The sequence below is a fragment of the Xenopus laevis genome, chromosome 6S (assembly GCF_017654675.1).
Source record: "Xenopus laevis strain J_2021 chromosome 6S, Xenopus_laevis_v10.1, whole genome shotgun sequence".
NCBI classification, from domain to species: domain Eukaryota; kingdom Metazoa; phylum Chordata; class Amphibia; order Anura; family Pipidae; genus Xenopus; species Xenopus laevis.
In genome coordinates, this window is record NC_054382.1 from 60320646 (window position 1) to 60341535 (window position 20890).

Genomic DNA, 20890 nt, shown 5'->3' on the forward strand with positions numbered 1-20890 from the left:
GAGAATACATAATATTAGACTGACTAATACTGTATTTCTTGCTGAGAGTAAATTCTGACTTTAATTTGATATATTACTACTATAGTATACATTAATATTCACCATAACACATTGGATATCTGATGAAATAATATGGTCTCTTTTATTTGATAAAAAGTAAATGTTTCCAGTAAATGTATTCCAGGGATTGTGTGTATTTATTAAGCAAATCCAGAGTTGCTGAAAAGATTTTCAATGAGGGAAATATGAATGAGAAAACAAAGATATGGTATTTTCATTTTTCATCAATAAAAAAACAGGTAGTTTATTTTGTTTTTGCAAACCATAAAACTAAGGGGCAGGTTTATTAACATTCATATATTTTTCCCCCACTAATCTTATTTTTTAGCACTATAAATCATGTATTTTACTAATTACTCAAACCACAAAAAAATTAATAAATAAATAAACACTAATACATAAAGCTGTCGTGGTCTTGAAGAAGTCAATGGGGTTTCTCCTTTTGCAATTGTAAAATATTTCCTTAATTCGAACTTTTTAGAGGTTTCTTGGCTTTTTTCATTTGTATTTACAAAAATGTGAATTTTGAGGTTTTTGGGTTAGTATTTAGATTAATTCTGCATTTTATTAGTTTGTGTGTTTTATATTAGGCTCTTTAATAAATTACTTGGCATGTGTGTTTTTAGAGAAAATTTGTTCAATATGTTCATACAGTAAATTGGCCTATCTTTTTGTTAAAATGACAAGCTTAATTATATGAAGAAACTTAGAGAGGTTATGAACGTAAAGAAAAGCATAACCATACATCAATCTATTCAAGTCTGCTCAGGAGACTGTCATGGCATCAGGATGTTAGTTATGTCATCACAGTGTGTTGTCCCCATATGTAGATATGTTTATATGCAAATTTGATGTCAGCAGATTGTGGATAATTATAGTAATTAAAACTGAGATTACTAACACACGGCCTGTGTTGAAAGCCAATCAGCTGTCATGTACTCAATAACTAACATCAGGCAACAGTTGTAAAATATGTTTACCTCTGTAGGGGATTTTTCCCTTGAGCTTCTCATTACACCCTCTTTCGGTAATCAAGATGAAAGATTTTAACATTTTGTTAGTGGCCTCTGTTGCTTTGAAATGGTATTACTGTGATTTATTTGAATACTTAGCTGTTTCTCCCTGGAATACATCACACAGCAAAAATTTTTAACATTTATCAAGTAAGAGACCTTACATTGCATTCTAATTCAGCATTCGAGTATTGAATAGTCAGCAGTAAATTACCAACATGTTACCTTTGATGTATTTCTGTAGAATCTAGTTTGATAATTCTAGTTTGGATAATTCTGTACTGCAGACAAATCATATCTCTAAGCTCAATTAGAAAACAATAAAGAAAGGAAAAAAGTAATTATAAACACTTGAATTATTTATTGGCTTTTGGAAAATAACACTTGTCAATAATGAAACATATCTTTCAATCAATATAGTTTAAATAATGACATTAAGTAGGTTCAGATTTATACAGCCATGGTCATTGGCAGGAAAATTGGTAGGCACGAGCAGATGAGATATTCCTGTTTAAGATAGCCATACATGGGCAGATAAAAGCTGCTGACAGACCGAGTCAGCTGCTTATTGGCCCGTGTGTGGGGCCCTCTGACGGGCTTCCCCGATTGATATCTGGACGAAAATATCATGTGACAGCTCTACTGAAGTCAATGTGAAACAAACTGGAACTGAATTTAAAAACAACATGACAGCCGAGCGCATCAGGTTATTCAGGTTTAAATTGACCAAATTTCTATATGCACTGCAGTTGGCAGAAAATAGGTTATTGTTCTACACGGGACCCCTTTTGCATATAGTGGGCTCTGTCATCTGGACCAGGAGCGGTTCACAGAAAGTATATCAGTGTATACGGGTCTTTAAACACAATGAGGGAAATGGATAGAAAAAATCTTGTCTTCTAGCTTGTTTAAGTGCCCAACAATAGTTCTTGCTGACCTATAACTCACAACATGTTGAGCACATGTAAAAGGTCTATTGTGGAGGGTTCTTGCTGAACTTTAAGTTGCAAATAGAGTTCTAAAGCACATATAAAGGTAAATTGTGAAGGGTCCTTGGCAGGCTTGTCTAGCCATCTCATGCCCCTCTGTACAATGTATCAGAGTGACTGGGGGACTGGCAGCTGTGCCAGCAAGGCACCCCCGCTCCAGGTGTAGGAAATGAAGTCAATTAACAAGAGAGCTGAGAGAAAGCAAACGAAGAGGCAGAACTTGCTGCTAGGTGCTCTTTATTGCACACAACATGTTTCGGGCCCAGAGCCCTTTATCAAGTGTGCCCCTCTGTGACCCATGGGTAGGTGACCTCGTTGGATTACCCATTATCACAGTGGGGCACAAGTCTTTTTTTGAAGTAACAAACTATTTTCCTTTTGTTATACTATTTCAATACAATTTAAAAGAGAGGGATAGCAACTGAGGCTGTTTATTGCCAATAGATTAAGTACAATAGTGCAAAGTAGCAGTGGCGGAACTACCGGGGGAACAGGGGGTGCGAGCAGACCAGGACCCGCACCCCCTCAGGGCCCCCCGGCATCACGCGCGCCACTGAAAATGCGGGCGGTACGGAGGGGGGCGGGCCCCGGCTGTGCGTCACGCACCAGGGGCCGCCCCCCTCTAGTTACGCTACTGCAAACTAGAATGCTATATTTGTTCTGTAGAATGCTTTACCATACCTCAGTAAACAGCTCTTAAAACTCTCTGTTTTATGAGGATAGCAGCTGCCATGTTAGCTTGGTGTAACATCACTTCCTGCCTGAGTCTCTCCCTACTCACTCATAGCTCTGGGCTCAGATTACAGTGGGGAGGGAAGGAGGGAGGAGGGAAAAGGGAGGGGAGAGGTGAGCAAACTGAACATGCTCAAGATTTAAGATGAAAATAGGAAGTTTGATACAGAAGTCCATGTGTACACAAGAGAAGGACATAAATGCAGTGTTTCTTTTGACAGAGGACTCAGAGCAGCATTATTTGAGGGTTTACTGGTATATTTATGTAGACCTTTCTGATAAAGTTTACTTACTTTTAACCTCTCCTTCTACTTTAAGTATCAGTATAGTTTACAATACATAAGTGGAAAACAAAGCATATCCAGAGATACAAAGTACAATTAACAGGACAAACTTTGCAGTTGCTATGGAAGCTACAAATGATATTGTGGAAGTGCTTCTTTGCAATTAATTCGGAGTTACTGAGAGAAAAGCCACTGAAGCAGTACTAGCTGCTAAGAAACGTCTTTTATTACCACAACTTGTTTCGGGCTCAGGGCCCTTCATCAAGTGTTGTTAAAGGGCCCTGAGCCCAAAACACATTGTGGTTGTAAAACACGTTTCTTAGCAGCTAGTACTGCTTCAGTGGCTTTTCTCTTACTAACACCGAATTAATTGCTTATAATTTTGCACCTGAGGTGGAGGTGGAGGTGTAGACTGAGATTGAAAGTCTATTAATTATCTCCAGAAGCGCAGTCATCTTTATGTGTGGAAGTGCTTTGGTCAGTTGTGGGACCAAATACTGGCATATACTCTGGGCTGGTCAAATAAAGGTACAGGTATGGGACCTGTTATCCTGAATGCTCGGGACCTAGGGTTTTCCAGATCATGGATCTTTCTGTAATTTGTATCTTCATACCTGAAGTATATTAGAAAATCACTTAACATAAAATAAACTCAATAGGCTGGTTTTGCTTCCTATAAAGATTAATTATATCTAAGTTTGGTTCAAGTACAAGGTACTGTTTTATTACTACAGAGAAAAAGGAAATATTTTTTTAAAATTTGGTTTATTTAGATTAAAAGGAGTCTATGGGAGATGGCCTTTCTACTATTCAGAGCTTTCTGGATAACAGGTTTCCAGATAACAGATTCTATACCTGGGTATGATGACCCAATGCAATCATAAGTGCAAAATAAATATTGTAACTGTATGACAGTGGATGTGTGTGTTGGTGCATGTGTGTAGTAAATGCGTGTGTAAAGTGGTAAAGCAGCACAGAACAGGTGTTAGTTAGTTAGTTGGTTAGCTAGTTAGCTAGTTAGTTAGTTAGTTAGTTAGTTAGTTAGTTAGTTGTGGCATATAAAATGTGGGAAACCCTCAAGGGGAACTGAAGCAATGTCTAAAATTATGTGTTGTACCAAAAAATGTATTTTTTACTGGTGGATGGCATCATCCAACACTTATCCCAAATTTACAATAGCTTTCCCTTGCAAGTCCAAGTGTCTGCTTTTAAATTGTAAACATTCAAATGCATTGCAGGAGCGATTAAACTGAGATCTCCCAGTAAACCATTCATGTTGGGTTTGGAAATATAAGTATGGCCCTAGTTGTTTTGCACAGAGCCCGGATAGCTCAGTCGGTAGAGCATCAGACTTTTAATCTGTGGGTCAAGGGTTCAAGTCCCTGTTCGGGCGAGGCGGCGGTCCCTCTGCGTCACCGAAATGCCTAGTTGTTTTGCCTCAAGTTAGTACCAGAAACAATCAGAGTAAACATTATCGATGAGAACATAGCACAAACCCAAACTGATATAGAATTGTATCAAAAAAGTATTATATAAAATGTGCTTCTATTTGTATTGTAAGAGAAGCATATTAGGGAACACTTGCCACCCTTGTGTTTGCTATCATGGCAATACATCTTCCCCAGGTTCTCTATCTGTTAAGTAATGTGGATTCTGCTGAGAATTCCATTGCATTGAGGTTAGCAAAAACAGATTTTTGATTTTCAGCACACTCTAACACAAATAAATTACAATATTTTGAAATTATGTCAGAAAGGTTTGACTTTGGATTGTTATACTTTTAATGCAATTGGAAAGTTAGATACATTAATCCAAAAGCTAAAACTAAAGGTTATTTTATATAAAATATATATTTTATACATGTATATACAGTATATATATATATATATATATATATATATATATATATATATATATTGATAATAACATATTCTCCATCCTACAATGCTATTATCTTTAGATTTCTATATTTTCTCAATGGTAACTCTTGCTTTTTGCACGCATTAGCATACTTTAACTAGCAGTTGAGCACAAAGGGACTGATATATATTTTTGTTCTGTTGGATATTGCAGATACCTTCATTTATTGTTATTTATTGTACATATAACAGACAAAAAAAATCTCAGAAACTGGTGCAGGATTTTACTTGTACATACAGATGCAGGTTTAAAATGCAACTCAGTGATTCTTCAATTTATATAATACAAAAAGGGGTGCTGCTGCCATGAGGAGAGTTGAGAAACTTGCCTCAGGCGGCAGCAGTCCGCTGGTTGCCAGGGGCGGCAAAAAGCCACTGCTGTTAACTTAAAGAGCTGAAATTCCATTTTTTAAATCAGCATTTTAGCTCTTCTAGTGCTGAGAGTGCAAGTGTGTGTGTGTGGGGGGGCAGCATCCGAAAGGCTGCCTCAGGCTAGACGCTAGAGTCCTGCAGTGGGTCAGGTACCCGCATAAAAATCTAGTTGCTGTCCCCACCCACTTTTAAAGATGTCACTTCCGGTTTACAGCAACATCACTTCCTGTTTGATAGTGGTCAGCAGGTTGCGGGTTGGGTTGTGGATTAGGCAGTTGCGGTTCCAGGTTGGTAGCGGATCAAAATGGGTAAATATGCAGGCTCCGGTTCAGGCCGCGGGTTCGGGTCGGTTCCGGGTCTTAGAAATTTGTTCCACGCAGGACTCTACCTCAGGCAGCACAGGCCCCTGCATACAGAGTAACAAAGGCTGCACAAAGTTCAAATTGGTGGCCAAACAAGCAAATATTATACCAATTTAGCCCTACAACAATGGCTGCGATCTAATCTATAGAATGACTGTTAAGAGACATGAGCAGGGAAATGAGTTGTTAAGGGACAAACTTGCAATTCTATAAGTGAAGATCTTTTCACGTTGATCATTCTGTACTGTATATAAAGGGAATGGGTGGAAAGACCAGTCGATTTTAGTATGTTGAATATGTTCATATGTGGGATGTTGCTCCTGATGACCTTAAAGCAGGTGTTCATTACTAAATTCCATTTTTGGAGGCAAGCCTGGAAGCATGAAGATACTAGTTTTTTTTGCCAGAAAGAGCCTTCTGGAGATTTTATAGAGCAAATAAACAACAAATAACAGCCCATTTTGACAATCCCCTATTTTTACATTCATACATGTGGCTCATGTATGAATAAGGTTGGGGATTTTAACTTGAGTGGATGCTTAAGTTAGTTCTATTTTTACAAATATTAATATTATTTTTATTTATGTTTTATTAGCTTGCTTCCACAACCTTATTTTTTCCCCTACTGCAAGCCACACAGCCATATTGTTTCTCAGTAGTGGTGCTTGAATCTGACCCATTTTGCTTCACCAAAAATTTCTATATAGGCAGCAAATTTTTTGACCCATTGAAGTCTATGGGTGTCTTTATCACAGCAAAACTTGGCGAAAAATTTTGCTCATCACTATTTGTCAGTAGTGCATTGCAAATTACTGGCTCAGACTGAGTTTAGAGCAAATATATATGTATCCCCTAGGGGATATATATAAGGAGATCAGCGCCTGTGGCAACAGAAACTAGAAACAAGCATAGCGTAATAAAAGGGAATATCACCCTGTGCGTATACAAAAAAGATTTCTCAGAGGTGTGCTCCCCTTTTTTTTTGGGCAGCTATTGGTTCGAAAAAGAGAAAGAAAAAATGGATCCAAGTGAATATAAAAACAAGAGGTAACCTTCCTTGTATAAAAAAGGTGCAATCCGATAGTGAAGCGCCTCCACACTATGTATAAAATGCCTACTTACAAACCACTACTGTGGCGTTGTGCATATCAAAAGAATTCTTTCCGATCCCTCCTCCAATTCACCGCTCCTGCCAGACTCCGGATTAGAAATAGGAACCGAGGATAGTGTAATACCGCTTTTATTAAAACATAATTAAAAACAAGTAAAAAATACACTCACATTTACCCTCTTGGGTAATACGCATTCAGTCCCACAAAGTTTGAGTGTGCTCCCTTGGGGCGGTCCTGCCGATTCTTTTGGACTCCCCTGTGGTGCCTCTCCTGGGTCCAAAGCGTACCCCAAACGTACCTAACGCGTTTCGCTGTTGTTATGGTCAGCTTCCTCAGAGGTATAATCCGTGTGGGTTCCTATTTCGTCTTTTAAAGGTCTGTTCCGGTGCTGTATCATGGCTCCTGCTCTCACTTCCGGTCCGTGCGTTCCACTTGATGCGTTCCAGCGTGCTCACTTCCCCTCCAGCGCATCCGATGTTGAATTTTTCCTCATTTCACAGAATTTACATGATCGATCATACTGTCCTTATCATGCTGGTGATTATAACAATTTGGTCCCACAATCCTTATCTATTTCAAGTATCTATCTCAACAGGATGTTATGCAAATACTTTATACTCACATTCACCACCATGTAATAGTAATAACAGGGGCTTCTGGGAGGTGTAGTTCCTTCTGAGTCCCCTTCTGTCTTTTGTTTTTACTGCTTTTTTCTTTTTTTCTCATATCTTTCTCATGTGTGGCTAAATGTTGTTATTTCCTTATTGCCTCACTTTTTTAAAAAGTTTTTAACCCTTTAGTTCCCAGTTAGAAGTTTCCTTAGAGTGTTTCTATTGAAGAGTGCCCTCAATGAAATATAACTCGTGTTGTGACTCTAATTTTTTCTCCTTTTCATCTACCACTCTCTTTCTTTTGTTTTCTATGTTTTTTCTTTCAGTGTTTTTTCATTTTTAGTTTTCATAAAAACGCCCTTAAATTTATATCTATATTTAACCCTTGTGGGGTGAGGGTCTGCATTTTATAAATCCATTTGCTCTCCTCTTGTAGTGTTTTCTTTGTTAGATCCCCCCCTCTCCAATCCCTTTTTACTGTGCTTATGCCCCAAAATCTTAAATCCTTAGCTTTCTGATTGTGATATTCCTTGAAATGTCTTGACACACTGTGATTTGTCACCCCCTTTTCTATGTTTCTCACATGTTCATTAATTCTCTCCCTTAACTTTCTGTTTGTCTTACCGATGTATTGGAGACCACAGGGGCATTCTAGACAGTATATTACATTTTGTGTCGTGCACTTGATACAGTGTTCAATATTGTGTTCCCTTTTTGTGACGTTTGATATAAATTGTATCTTTTTCTTTCCATACTTGCAAACTTTGCATAGTGCACATGGAAAGAAACCTTTTCATTCCCCTTTTTGTTTCTTATTTTGTGTTTTATCTGTTGGGATGAAGTTACGTACTAGCATTTGACTTAAGTTATTCGCTCTCTTATATATTACTTTGGGTTTTTGTGGGATTTTTCCTTTTAATAATTCGTCCCCCTCTAGGATGTTCCAATGTCTGTTCAGAATTCTTTTTATTTCTTGTGCTCCCGTGGTATAGGTAGTTATGAATGACAAGCCTACTTGTTCGTCAGTTGTTACTTTTTTGCTCTTTTCTTTTAGTAAGTCTGTCCTTTCTATTTCTTTTAGTTTCTCCCTTGATTTTTGGATAAGTTTATTTTTGTATCCCCTTTGTTTGAATCTCTCGGATACATAATCCAATTGATTTTCTAACTCCACGGGATTGGAGCAGTTTTTCTTTAGTCGACAAAATTGTCCATATGGGATATTTTTAAGCCAAGTAGGATTGTGGTTGCTAGTGTTTAATACATAGTTACAGACATCAACCTTTTTGAAATAGGTTCTGAAGTCTAGAAGTTCGTTGTTCTTACTTTTGTTTATTTCTAGGTCTAGGAAATTGATCGTTTCTTGACTATAAGAAAATGTAAACTCTAAGTTTAGGTCATTTTTATTTATATCATTAACAAATTTTATCATTTCTGATTCGGTTCCTTGCCATAAAAAGACTATGTCATCTATGAAGCGTCGCCATAGGACGAGGTCGCCCCCCAGCTTAGGTATTATATTATGCTGTTCCCAGTACCCCAGGAACAGATTTGCATAGCTGGGGGCGAACCTCGTTCCCATGGCGGTCCCCCATATCTGCACATAATATTTATCCCCGAACCAGAAATAGTTATGGTTTAATATGTAGGAGATGGCCTCTATTACAAATTCCTTCTGGTTTGTTGGCAAGGTTGGATCTCTTTCTAAATAGTGCGATACTGCTCTTATTCCCAGTCCATATTGTATCGATGTGTACAACGCCTTAACGTCCAATGTACACAGAAAGGTCTCCTGTTTTATTCTCACTTGTTGTAGGTCTCTAATTGCTTGGGTTGAATCTTTTAAATAACTAGGCAGGCTACCTACATAATTTTGTAGTATTTTATCTACATACTCTGACATGTTACATGATATCGAATTTATGCCAGACACGATATCTTACATGGCTGAGACTGAGTTTAGCCAGATAGAGATCTGAAATCTGTCTGAGAGAAAATTTGTAAAATGGCGAAAAATTTGTCGAAATGCACTTGTATACGGGTAACAACATTTTTGCTGATGTGCGACACATTGTGTCACAAATTTTTTAACCCATTAAACCCATTTAACCCACCATTTTCACAGCAAAACTAAGGGGCACATTTACTATGGGTCGAATATCGAGGGTTAATTAACCCTCAATATTCGACCATCGAAGTTAAATCCTTTGACTTCAAATATCGAAGTCGAAGGATTTACCGCAATTCGTCCGATCGAACGATTTTCCATCGATCGAACGATTTTCCTTTGATCAAAAAAAGCTAGGAAAGCTTATGGGGACCTTCCCCATAGGCTAACATTGGTGCCCGGTAAGTTTTAGGTGGCAAAGTAGGTGGTTGAAGTTTTTTTTAAAGAGACAGTACTTCGACTATCGAATGGTCGAACGATTTTTAGTTCGAATCGTTCGATTCGAAGACAAAGTCGTAGTCGAAGGTCGAAGTAGCCAAAAAAAACCTTCGAAATTCAAAGTTTTTTTTCCTTCTAATCCTTCCCTGGAGCTAAGTAAATGTGCCCCTAACTGTGTTACATTAGTAACACAGTAACATTAGTAACATTAGATTTGAGTTCAACATTTTATGTCTATATTGTGATGTACTGTATATACAAATGGCCTGTAGATGTCACTGTGCTCAAGACTTATACTGTGCATACTTCCTGGACAGCTTCAAAAGTGAGAGTTAGTTGTATAATGACTGCCTGAGTCTGCTAATAAAGCACTGTTATACTCTACTCATCCTCAACTACCAAAACAAATTGACGACAAGATGGCTCTTCTACCTCTGCAGCAGCCTGCACCTTTTCTTCCAAACCCTGATGAGCCTACCATACCTTTTACTGCATGGATCCATATGTTTGAAAATTACATTATTGCTGCTGACCAAGGGGAGATTTCTGCTACTAGAAAGCGTGCTTTACTTATTCACTACCTTGAAGCAGAAGGACAGCGTATTTTCTATACATTACCATTACCTGATGATACTTATGAAACTGCTCTTACTGCTATAAAGAACTTTGTGCCAAGAGTAAATGTGGTTATTGAAAGATATAAATTCTGCCAATGTAGACAGCATAATGGCAAATCCACAGAACAATTTGTAGCTGCTTTGAGAGAGTTTGTTGTTACCTGTGTGCCTGGGAATCTAACATATGAAATGCTAAGGGACCAAATATTGGAAAAAACAAATTCACCTTGCATTAGAGAGAGACTGCTCCTAGAGCAGGATTTAACTCTTGCAAAGGCTATTGCAGTTGCTAGAAAAATTGAAACAACAGTGGCAGAGGCTAAAACTCTCAGTCAGGGAAATGCTGGGAATGTACAGATTGTGAATTCAACACTGTGGCTTAATAATGCCCAGTCACATGCAAAATACAGTGCTAAGGAAAGGGATTTACCTACACTGCAAAACCGTGCAGCAAATACAAATAAAAAATACTGCTTCCGCTGTGGTTCAACACAACACACTGCAAATTATGTTACATGTCCTGCAAAAGCTGTACAGTGCTGCAAATGCAAAAAAAGTAGGACATTTTGCTAAGATCTGCCATAGTTCTGCTAAAGAAGTTCATGAAGTCACTACTACAAATGTCACAGTATTAAGTGTGGATAAAGCTGATACGTTTATTCTAGACAAGTTTATATGCATTGTCAGTGTCAATACTGCTTCTGCTGACAAGGGGCACTCCATTAACCTGATGCTTGATACAGGTTCAGCTGTTTCTATACTATCAAAGGATATTTTCTTGAAATACTTTGCAAAAGATCCGCTTGTTGCACTTGCCCTGAAACTGGTCAGTTACTTAAAGGATCCAATCCCTGTGCTTGGTTGCTTGCCAGTGACTGTACAATTTGAATCAAATACTGCAAAATGTGACTTTTACATTGTGAATAAGGGTACTGCTATACTTGGAAGGGATCTCTTTGCTGTATTAAACCTACAATTAATTGATGGTCTCATAACTACAGCACCAGTGCCTGCCACACAGCCAGTGTCTAAAATTTCACCACAAAACAACACGTCACTGGGTTGTGCATAGAAATTTGTACACAAAGTTAAAACGGATGCCGATGTGGTAACAGCCATTCATTCTTGTGTTACTTGTCAGAATCATGACAAAACAGCTATTCTTGTGTTACTTGTCAGAATCATGACAAAACAGCTATCATACATACACCACCACTTCAGCCCGTACCATTCCCTGATTCAGCATGGGAAAAACTTGCTATTGATATTGTCGGTCCTTTTACAGATGCTCCTATAGACTGTAGACTTGCTATAACCTTGATAGCCTATTACAGTAAATGGCCTAAAATCTTGGAAAGTATTTACAACAGAGTTCCTACATAACAACAGAGCAATGCGCCATGCAACAACCCAATCATCTCCAGCTGAATTATTACATGGCAAACAGATGCGCACTAAGTTACATGTTGCAGACATCAAACTTCCACAAAATACTGTGCCTACAAATTCATCTACTGCTGACATTGTGAAACGTCAACAAGCCAACTGCAAGGCTTATACTGACAGAAAACATGGTGCCAGAGAAGTACACTTTCAGCCTGGATCTTTAGTCAGAATTAAGAAACCAGGAATACTATAACAAGGACAATCTAACTTTACTACACCCCTTGAAGTGAGATGCCAGCGAGGACCATACACATTTGAACTGTCTGATGGATGCATATGGAATGCAAGTCGTCTTGCTCCTGTTAGATATGACTTTGGAGAAGCTCCCTTTGATGAAGGACATTTTCCTATTCCTGATGTCAACTGCAATAGGCTGAAGAAAGTGAACCTATAAGGCGTACTGAGAGAACTATCTGCATGGACCAAGGACTTGATGTGAAGAATGTATAATATTGTTTTAAAATGCATACTGTTTAATTGTTGCTGTTTATTATAGTTGTCCAAATGCTTTCCAACTATAGGGGGGGGGATATGCGGTGTTTATACAAATAGCCTGTAGATGTCACTGTGCTCAAGACTTATACTGTGCATACTTCCTGGACAGCTTAAAAAGTGATAGATTTAGTTGTGTAATGACTGCATGAGTCTGCTAATAAAGCACTGTTATACTCTATTCATCCTAGGCTACCAAAACATAACAAACATCAAATCTGCCTAACTGCTAGATGAAAATAAACCCATCTGAATTAGCCTCAGAAGAGGAAAAATTCCTTCCTGATTCCAATACTTACAGTATACCTAGTTATCAACCCTTAAGTGCCTCTTGTCCAGTTTAAACCACACCAACTTGCATAGCATATTCCATGGGCCTATTCCCTCTGTAAAGTGGAAGAATGACCCTCTCCTCCTACAAATCTATACCTCTTTCAATACGGCTCAAAACATTTTTTACCTTTGCAGCTACTGACTGCGATTGCTTACTACAGCCAAGTATATTATCTTCAAGGACTCCAATGTCCTTCTTCATTATAGATTTGCCTAATGCAGTCTCGTTAAGGGTGTAAGTGTCTTACATATTTTTTTTTACATCCTATTTGTATAACCTTACATTTATCAACATTGAATCCAGGATTGGACTGGGCCAGCGGGACACCGGGTCCCAGTCCCTGCCCCAATCTGTCTCCTACCCTGGTCGCTGGCATGCAGGGGGTGGGGGCTTGAGAAGGGTTATGGCACTGGCGGAGGGCCCTGAGACAGCAGCCCCAGTGCGCCCTCTGGGCCCTCCAGTCTGATCCTGATTGAATCTCATCTGCTAATTAGTCACCCAGACTGCCAGTTTGTGAAGATCCTGCTTGAAGTATGCCACATCCCAGATCGAGTTAATTGGGCTGTATAGTTTTGTATTATCTGCAAACACTAATTCATTACTTGCAATGCCCTTTCCTCTTTAATCATTATTAATGAACAAGTTACTGATATTTAAAAGTGGATCAAATACAGAACCCTGTGGGACCCCACTAAGAACCCTACTCGAAGAAGAGAATGTACCATTTACAGCCACCCTCTGTACACAATCCTATAGTCAGTTTCCTATCCATGTCCAAACAACATTACGAAGACTAACGGACTTTAGTTTAGAAAGCAGTCAGTTATGGGGTACTGTAATAAAGCTTTGGCATAATCCTAATAGATCTGCAATCTCACTGTCCCACTTCTTACTAACCTTGGATGCACTGGATGCATTTAAATAAAAACTCTAGCCATCTTTAACTTACTGGATAAAATTCCTGGATGCTGTGATATGTTTTGTGCCTCACAGAATGGCTAAGCACCTGTACTTAATGAAAAGCAATAGGATTATTCTATGTACTACAGTAAATGGCCTAATCCGACCTAAAGGATGTCAACAGTCAGTCGGAAAATGCTAGTGTTTTTCAGCCTATAGAAAACATTTTGTACATTTCTTGCAATAAATGTACGTTAAAGGAAAACTATACCCCCAAAATGAATACTTAAGCAACAGATAGATTATATCAAATTAAGTGACATATTAAAGAATCTTACCAAACTGGTATTTATATTTTAGTAATTATTGCCTTTACATCTCTTGCCTTGAACCCCCATTTTGTGCTGCCTCAGAGATCACCTGACCAGAAATACTACAGCTCTAACTGTAACAGGAAGTGTGGAAGCAAAAGACCAAATTCTGTCTGTTAATAGGCTCATATGACCAAACATGTATGGTTTGTTTGTATGCACTGTGATTCCTAGAATCCCAGGGGCAGCCCTTATTTTTTTGAAATGACAATTTTCTATTTATGATTACCCAATGGTACATGCTACTAAAGAGATATATTATTATGAAAATGGTTTATTTACATGAAACAGTGTTCTACATATGAGCTGTTTTATGCAATATATTTTTTATAGAGACCACATTGTTTAGTGGTTCAGTTTTCCTTTAACAGTGCAGCAGGTTTCTTGCAGGTCACAGTTAGCTTGTTTTGGTGCCTTAAATCTGTTTCCTTTCAGCTATTAATAATTGCAATTTGTGCAATGAATATTAGCCGCATGTTCTTCTACATTCCAAACCTAATGGATGATCTTAGAAATGCCATTTATCAGTTCTTGGGCCTCACTTGTCTATGACAGCAAGAATAGAGCACTTCATATTCTCTGCCCTGCCATCACAATTGAATTAACTGTTCAGCTGTCAGCTTTACTTTAAGTAACATTTTGTTTTAATAAACCTGGGAAGTAGGACAAGCTCTTTGTAAAGAATGCACAGAGGGCCCTAGATTTGAACTAGCAGAATCCATCATAGTACATTTTTCACTGATCCTTAGAAACCATGTAACAATTATGATTTAATAAAAGAACCTGAATTGTATTTATCTTTTTCTTTCAAGGGTCAAAGAATTTATAAAATGTTTGATAGATGCAAAAGGTAATGTGATTATACTCTTTGTACATGATGTAGGTTCATGGTACAAGGTATTAAGTCTGCGTTATCTAGGACAATGTGCATTGTGGGAGCCTAGGATCTGCTGTTGTTTTAGCTCCTCATGTAAAGCTCCATTAAAATGAAAGATAATGACAAGCTCTGGTGATAAGGATTGGTTAAATCTGATGCAAGGGGATTGTTATAAAAAACATGTAGATTCTACCTACTAGGAGTATTATTGAACCCTCTCCTCTCTTACAAATAGGCTTTGTTGAAATGTATGGTTAAAAGTATGGAGATTCTGGTTTGTGTGCTTATATTAGGCCACAAAGTACTTGATGACACTCATTAGAGTTAGTGATTAATTATAAAATGCCAATTTATACAAAAGCTTAGGAGTGGTGAGGTAGAAGCAGAACATCATCTCCCACCTCTTGCATATAGAGTAGGTAGTAATGAAAATGTAATGACATATTTAGGATTAGTGTCCCCCACCGATATTTAGTTGAGTACAGACCTAGATCATAGTTATCTGAAGTGGAACTGACATACAAAAATGTCCTTAAGAGTGACACATACTAAAGAGCCCATTTACCAATTGCGATTTTTTTTTCACAAATCTCAAAAAATTATCTATGAAGGAATTCTCCTTGACTGTGGGTGCTCAGAAAGCAAAATTATTCTTACTGTAAACTGTCCTTCAGCTCCAGTGATTCTGGGTTTATATTGGTTTTGCTTACACAACCCCACCATGGACTCAAATCTCTCATTGGTGTCCGTATTTTCTCAAAAACTCTTGGCCTTCTACTGTTATTCATCAGATATACAGTATGTTCGTTCTGTTGACCTTTAGTCTTTACCCACTGCATACAAAGACATTTGTAACATTTTCAGTAAGAAATCTGCTGAGACTCTTCTCCCTCATCATCGATATGATTGTCCTATAGACCTTCTACCTGGAAGCATGAACACTTGGGGTGTACCCATCTGGACTACTATAGTTTATTCAGTATAGTTTATATGAGTGCATGGAGGGGTCAGTATTTGTATGTATGGATGCTGGGTTTCCTGAAATGCACATGTATGTATTTCCTGCGTCTCCTATAAAGAATGTCATCTCTTAACAATTGTCTTCTGGACAACCCTCTCCTTCTCTTATAATTTTTTGATGGCCAGTAAGCAGCAATTCTGGACTACTGGTCATAGTGGTCTCGTGGCCCTCCCGCTTAGTTATGGAGTGCTATGCTTCTGAATAAAGATGGTGGTACCCGGTAGTTACGCCACTGGTGGTACCCTTGGTCGCAACATTTCTTTTTCATCAACCAGTAATCTATTGACATATATTTATAAAGCACCAATATACAGTATTGTGCAATGCTCTATGATACATGGGTGTGTACATTGAACATGCAGAGCTTACAATCATGTATCAACTTTCTTTCAAATTATTGCGTTACAGCCTTTAAATGCCCATATGAAGCTTATTTATTTCCAAGGCTTAAAGAGAGCACATTTCTAGACAACCTCCTAATCAAATTATGTTTTGCTCTACTTTTCTAAAGTAAACAATTACTGCTATCCATTTACTTTTCCCCAAACTCTACTTTGCCCTGTTACATTATGCCATTCATATATACAGTAGAATCACAAATGGCTTTCTGACTAATGATATGAAATGACTGAAAGGGGAACACACTAATGATTATGGACACATGAAAACTGATATAATGGACAGTGAACTACTGAATAATTCTGCTGACAAACTCAAATACTGTTATGAGGCACATTTTTTGCTCTGTAAAAAAAAAAAAAAAAAAAGCTGAAAAAATCTATTGTAACCTAGAATGTTTTAATACATCTGCTGTAATTATCTGATGTAACATTCAGAAATGAAATTATTTTGCTAGATATTTTAGGCACAGTATAAGCTTTAGCTTTTTTCAGCAGTATACCAAATATTGTGGTTCCTACAGCAAATTAATAAATGTTTCCCACACCCATCACTTTTTGAACTTTGCACCCTGTTTTTCATGACATACTGTATATGACCCCTCTTATGTCTCTTTCATCTGTATACCCGAATGCACTGCATAATATTGAAGTCATGAGGTCACACAAAAAAGTTGTTAGAACATTTGGTCAAGCACTGCAACCTATAACAACCATGTCTAACTCATCAACCGCTACTGTACTGTATAAGGCAGTTACTGAATAATATATGAATGAATAATTTTATGAACAAAGCAAAGCATCCCTTTTATTGGAGTTTGGATAATATCAGTCCTCCTCATGTAATATGTATAACCCTATCTTGGTTACACCCTCTTTTTAACAGTGTTTAAACCATTGCAATCTAGTGCCCTGAGTTCTCTTTGCATATGAAAGTACTGGGAACTGGGCTATACAATGCAGTGCTTTCACTTAGTGAGCACTGATGATCACACCTCAGGGGAATAACACTAGGAAAATAAAAAACAGAATTTGCATTAAACCAAGAGAAACTTTATAGAAAAAATAAAGAAAAGAATAGGTTAAACAGTGCAATGCAATAATATTCCTACACTGGGGAAACATAGTTCTGTCTAGTAACTAGCACAGTCTCTTTCTCCACTCCGGGTGGACAACACACTTCAATTCATATGAAATGTCCCTGTGAGAATACTTGGTGGTCCAGTGGGCCAGCGGGGTTGCCTGCGGGGGACACCCACAGAGTTAGTCTTCTCTGCATGCTGGTTTCGGGGCTCTGGTTCCTTTCGGGGCATCCTTTCTCTTCGGTGCGCCTCGTGAAATGGAAGGGACGAAGGGCAATAACTCATTGCTCAATGTAGGTCTATTGTCAATAGTTCCTGGGTGTGATTTCTACGTGTTCTCTTCTGACCCTGCCTATCCTTAATCTTGTCTCATCCGCTGCCTGTCCTGACCTTTGCCTGTGTGCTGACTATTCTCTTAGATCATGCTTTGTACTGCGATATTCATGTGTTTTGACTCGGCCTGTGACCTCAACTACTCTCTTGTCTCTTGAATCTGTACTGCTTCTCTTGATTGGTGTTGACCAGGCGTGTCCCTTGATCATGCTCCTTGTTGTCAATTCCTGTTCTTACGTTCGGTTCTCTTGCTTGCCCAGGACTTTCTGCCTTGTCCTCTCACATTAGGATCTGTTAGCACCCAAGTAGCGGAGGGCTCCCCCCCCAAGCAAAAGGTGGTTCTTGAAAGAGGAAGAGTAAGCCACGACCGGGACCTTGGAGCTAGTTCTGGGGTTGGGAATCCATTCATAACATTACTTTGGCACTGACATGGATGCTGAAGGTGCAACCACTTCCTCTGCCATCACAGAAGCGATCCTGAGTTTACTTTAGCACCTCGGAGAACAAGAGTCTAAGCAGGACCAGCAGTCCAGGGCTTGCAAAGACTTTTGGCAAGGTTGACACCATCCAGCAGCAACCCGTTGCTCCCATGTCAGCCCCAGCCTCATCAAGCAGGCTTCCTACTGCACCTCCCATTACCGCTATGGTGGAGCCCATACTCACATTCCCTGAGAGTTTTAAGGGAGACTGAAGCAGGTTTTACGCTTTTCAGGAGACATGCAAGCTCCACTTCAGTTCCCTACCCTACTCCTTCCCTATGGTAGAGTCAAGAGTTAACTTAGTCATAACTTTGTTACAAGGGGATGCCTAGCTTTGGGCATTCAGCCTATCCCTTAATGATCCAGCCCGTCTCTCTTTGGAGGCCTTCTTTAAGGCAATGGCTATCATTTACAATGATCCAGACCGCACCACCTCTGCCGCAGCTATACGTAAACTCAGGCAAGGCAATCGTCAGGATTATTGTACGGAATTCTGTTGGGTGGTAGAGACAGGCTGTAGTTATACAGCTTTAAGGAGTCAGTTCAGGGTGGGTTTGGCCGCGGATAGCCTTGATAACTTACCTATGCAGTCTTCCCTCAACTCCCTCTTTGCATCTGGTTATCCAGATAGATAGGAGACATCAGGAGCAGTCCCTTACAGTTACCCCTTAAAATCGTTCCCCAGGGTCTGCACCCAAACCTCTTCTCTCTGTCCCTAGGCCCCCTGAGGAGCCCATGCAATTGGGTTCCACCCGCTTGTCCCTGGAGGAAAAGGGTCATAGGTGGGCTAATGGGTTATGCCTTTACAGTGGGGATATAGGGCACTTTCATGATACCTGGAGTCTTTTTTGGGTTATGCCATTTCTACTCCTCAACAACTTTCTTCAACTACTAATCGTGGTCTTCTTAAATTGGGACAGTGCCCTGCCTTTCTCGATTCTGGGGCAGCTGGGAACTTCTTTGTGCATGGGCATGGAATACCCACTAAACCCCTTGTCACTCAAATCAAATTACTAGCCATTGATGGTAGTTCCCTAGGGGATGGGTTGGTGTCTTCCCAGTCTGAAAGACTTGTCATGTTGTAATGAGAAGAGTTTTATCAATTATGGCTCATGGTAATACTTTGATACAAATTAAGACTTTGATAGAAATATAACACAAAGAACTGTTATCAATGCTCATAGTAGTACTGATGAGTGCTTGAGAAACAAGATCTGTTGTTGACCAAGTGGTATGAGCTCATTGTTTTTGAGAATATAAAACTGGGGGTCTCCTTTTTGCTAGTTGAGATCCCTTCTGTGGAGTAGTGCGTATACTGCCCAGGCCCTTGATTCTCGCTTGAGACCACTCTGCTGGCTGATCTGGGATCTCCCAATGGCTTAATGCTGACACAAATGGTGATGTATTGCTGACTGATGCAATAGCTGTTATATTGCTGATTGATGCATACTTGATTATCTGCCGATTCATGCAATCATTGTTATATTGCTGAATTTAGGCATTGTTGATTGTTCCCTGATTAATCTCTGATTGAGGCAATTATATTATATTGCAGATTGATGCACTCCTGATGTCTTGCTTGTCGTTATAGTTTTACTAATTTCATTGGTAATAAAGCATGCTTAGTGTACTATGTATGGTTTATGTATTATTTCCGAGAGACTCAGAAACTCAAGTAAACATGTCTGAATGTAAACACTCTGAGGAGATTCTCTTTTATATCACACCCCTGTGATTCTAGGCCTTCCCTGGTTAAGGGGACACAACCCTCAAATTGATTGGGTCACAGGGAAGCTGCTACATCAGGGTACAGGCTGTGAGCCTTCCTATTTCAAATTTACTCATGTACTGGCTGCTACTTCTCTTGAAGTGCTACCTTTAGTTTATTCCTCATCTGATGTTTTCTCTAAAAAAGCTGTTGAAACCCTGCCCCTATGACTCTGCTATTCATTTTACTCTAGGTTTCTCTCCTCCTAAGGGTAGAACATGCCCTCTCACTCTCCCAGAGTCCCAGGATATGGAGTAGTGTATTAAGGAAAACCTGTAGAGAGGAATCATAAGGTCTTCCTCTTCTCCTGTAGGTGACAGTTTATTTTTTGCAGAGAAGACAGATGGGGTCTCAGACCATGTATAGACTACAGGGATCACGTGAAGAATTATCCCCTTCCCTTGATTTGTGAGCTTTTCTCAAAACTTGATCTTAGGGGAGCATTTAACTTACTCCAAATCAGATCAGCAGACGAATGGAAGACTTTAATACTCGGGATGGGCATTATGAGTACTTAGTAATGTGCTTCAGTCTTCAGGAAGAAGTGTTGAAGCAAAAGACACAACTCTGTCTGTTAATTGGCTCATGTGACCTAAGAACAGAAAACTTTGGAATAGGGAAATAGAATTGATTTGGAGCAGTCACATCACGTCTGTTTATAATTTAAATGATAAACACCAAAGATGGTTTTAGCAGTGCATGAGCTGACAGGTAAGAAGGCAACCACCCATTAAATCAATTTGTAGCTTATCTAGAATGTAGTATTTTGGCAGCAGCCATTTTAAGAACCTTTGTTTATTGATATGCAGCACTGCTGACATTAGAGGGTGCCCTCTGTAGCAGACCAGAGAGTATCCTATGCACTCATTTTGACACAGCCAGTTGAGTTTGCAGTTCTACAGCCTGTTGAATAAATCCTACAACCAAAGGCTTCT

At 39.0% G+C, this 20890-nt stretch overlaps 1 protein-coding gene and 1 non-coding gene across 6 annotated transcripts in view; one reads left to right on the forward strand and one right to left on the reverse strand.

Moving 5' to 3' along the window:
* pcbp2.S (poly(rC) binding protein 2 S homeolog) overlaps positions 1 to 20890 on the reverse strand; it is a 495331-nt gene that overhangs the window by 189126 nt on the left and 285315 nt on the right. The window lies entirely within an intron of this gene.
* trnak-uuu lies at positions 4399 to 4471 on the forward strand. Its single transcript has one exon. It is a non-coding gene; the product is annotated as a tRNA-Lys (tRNA).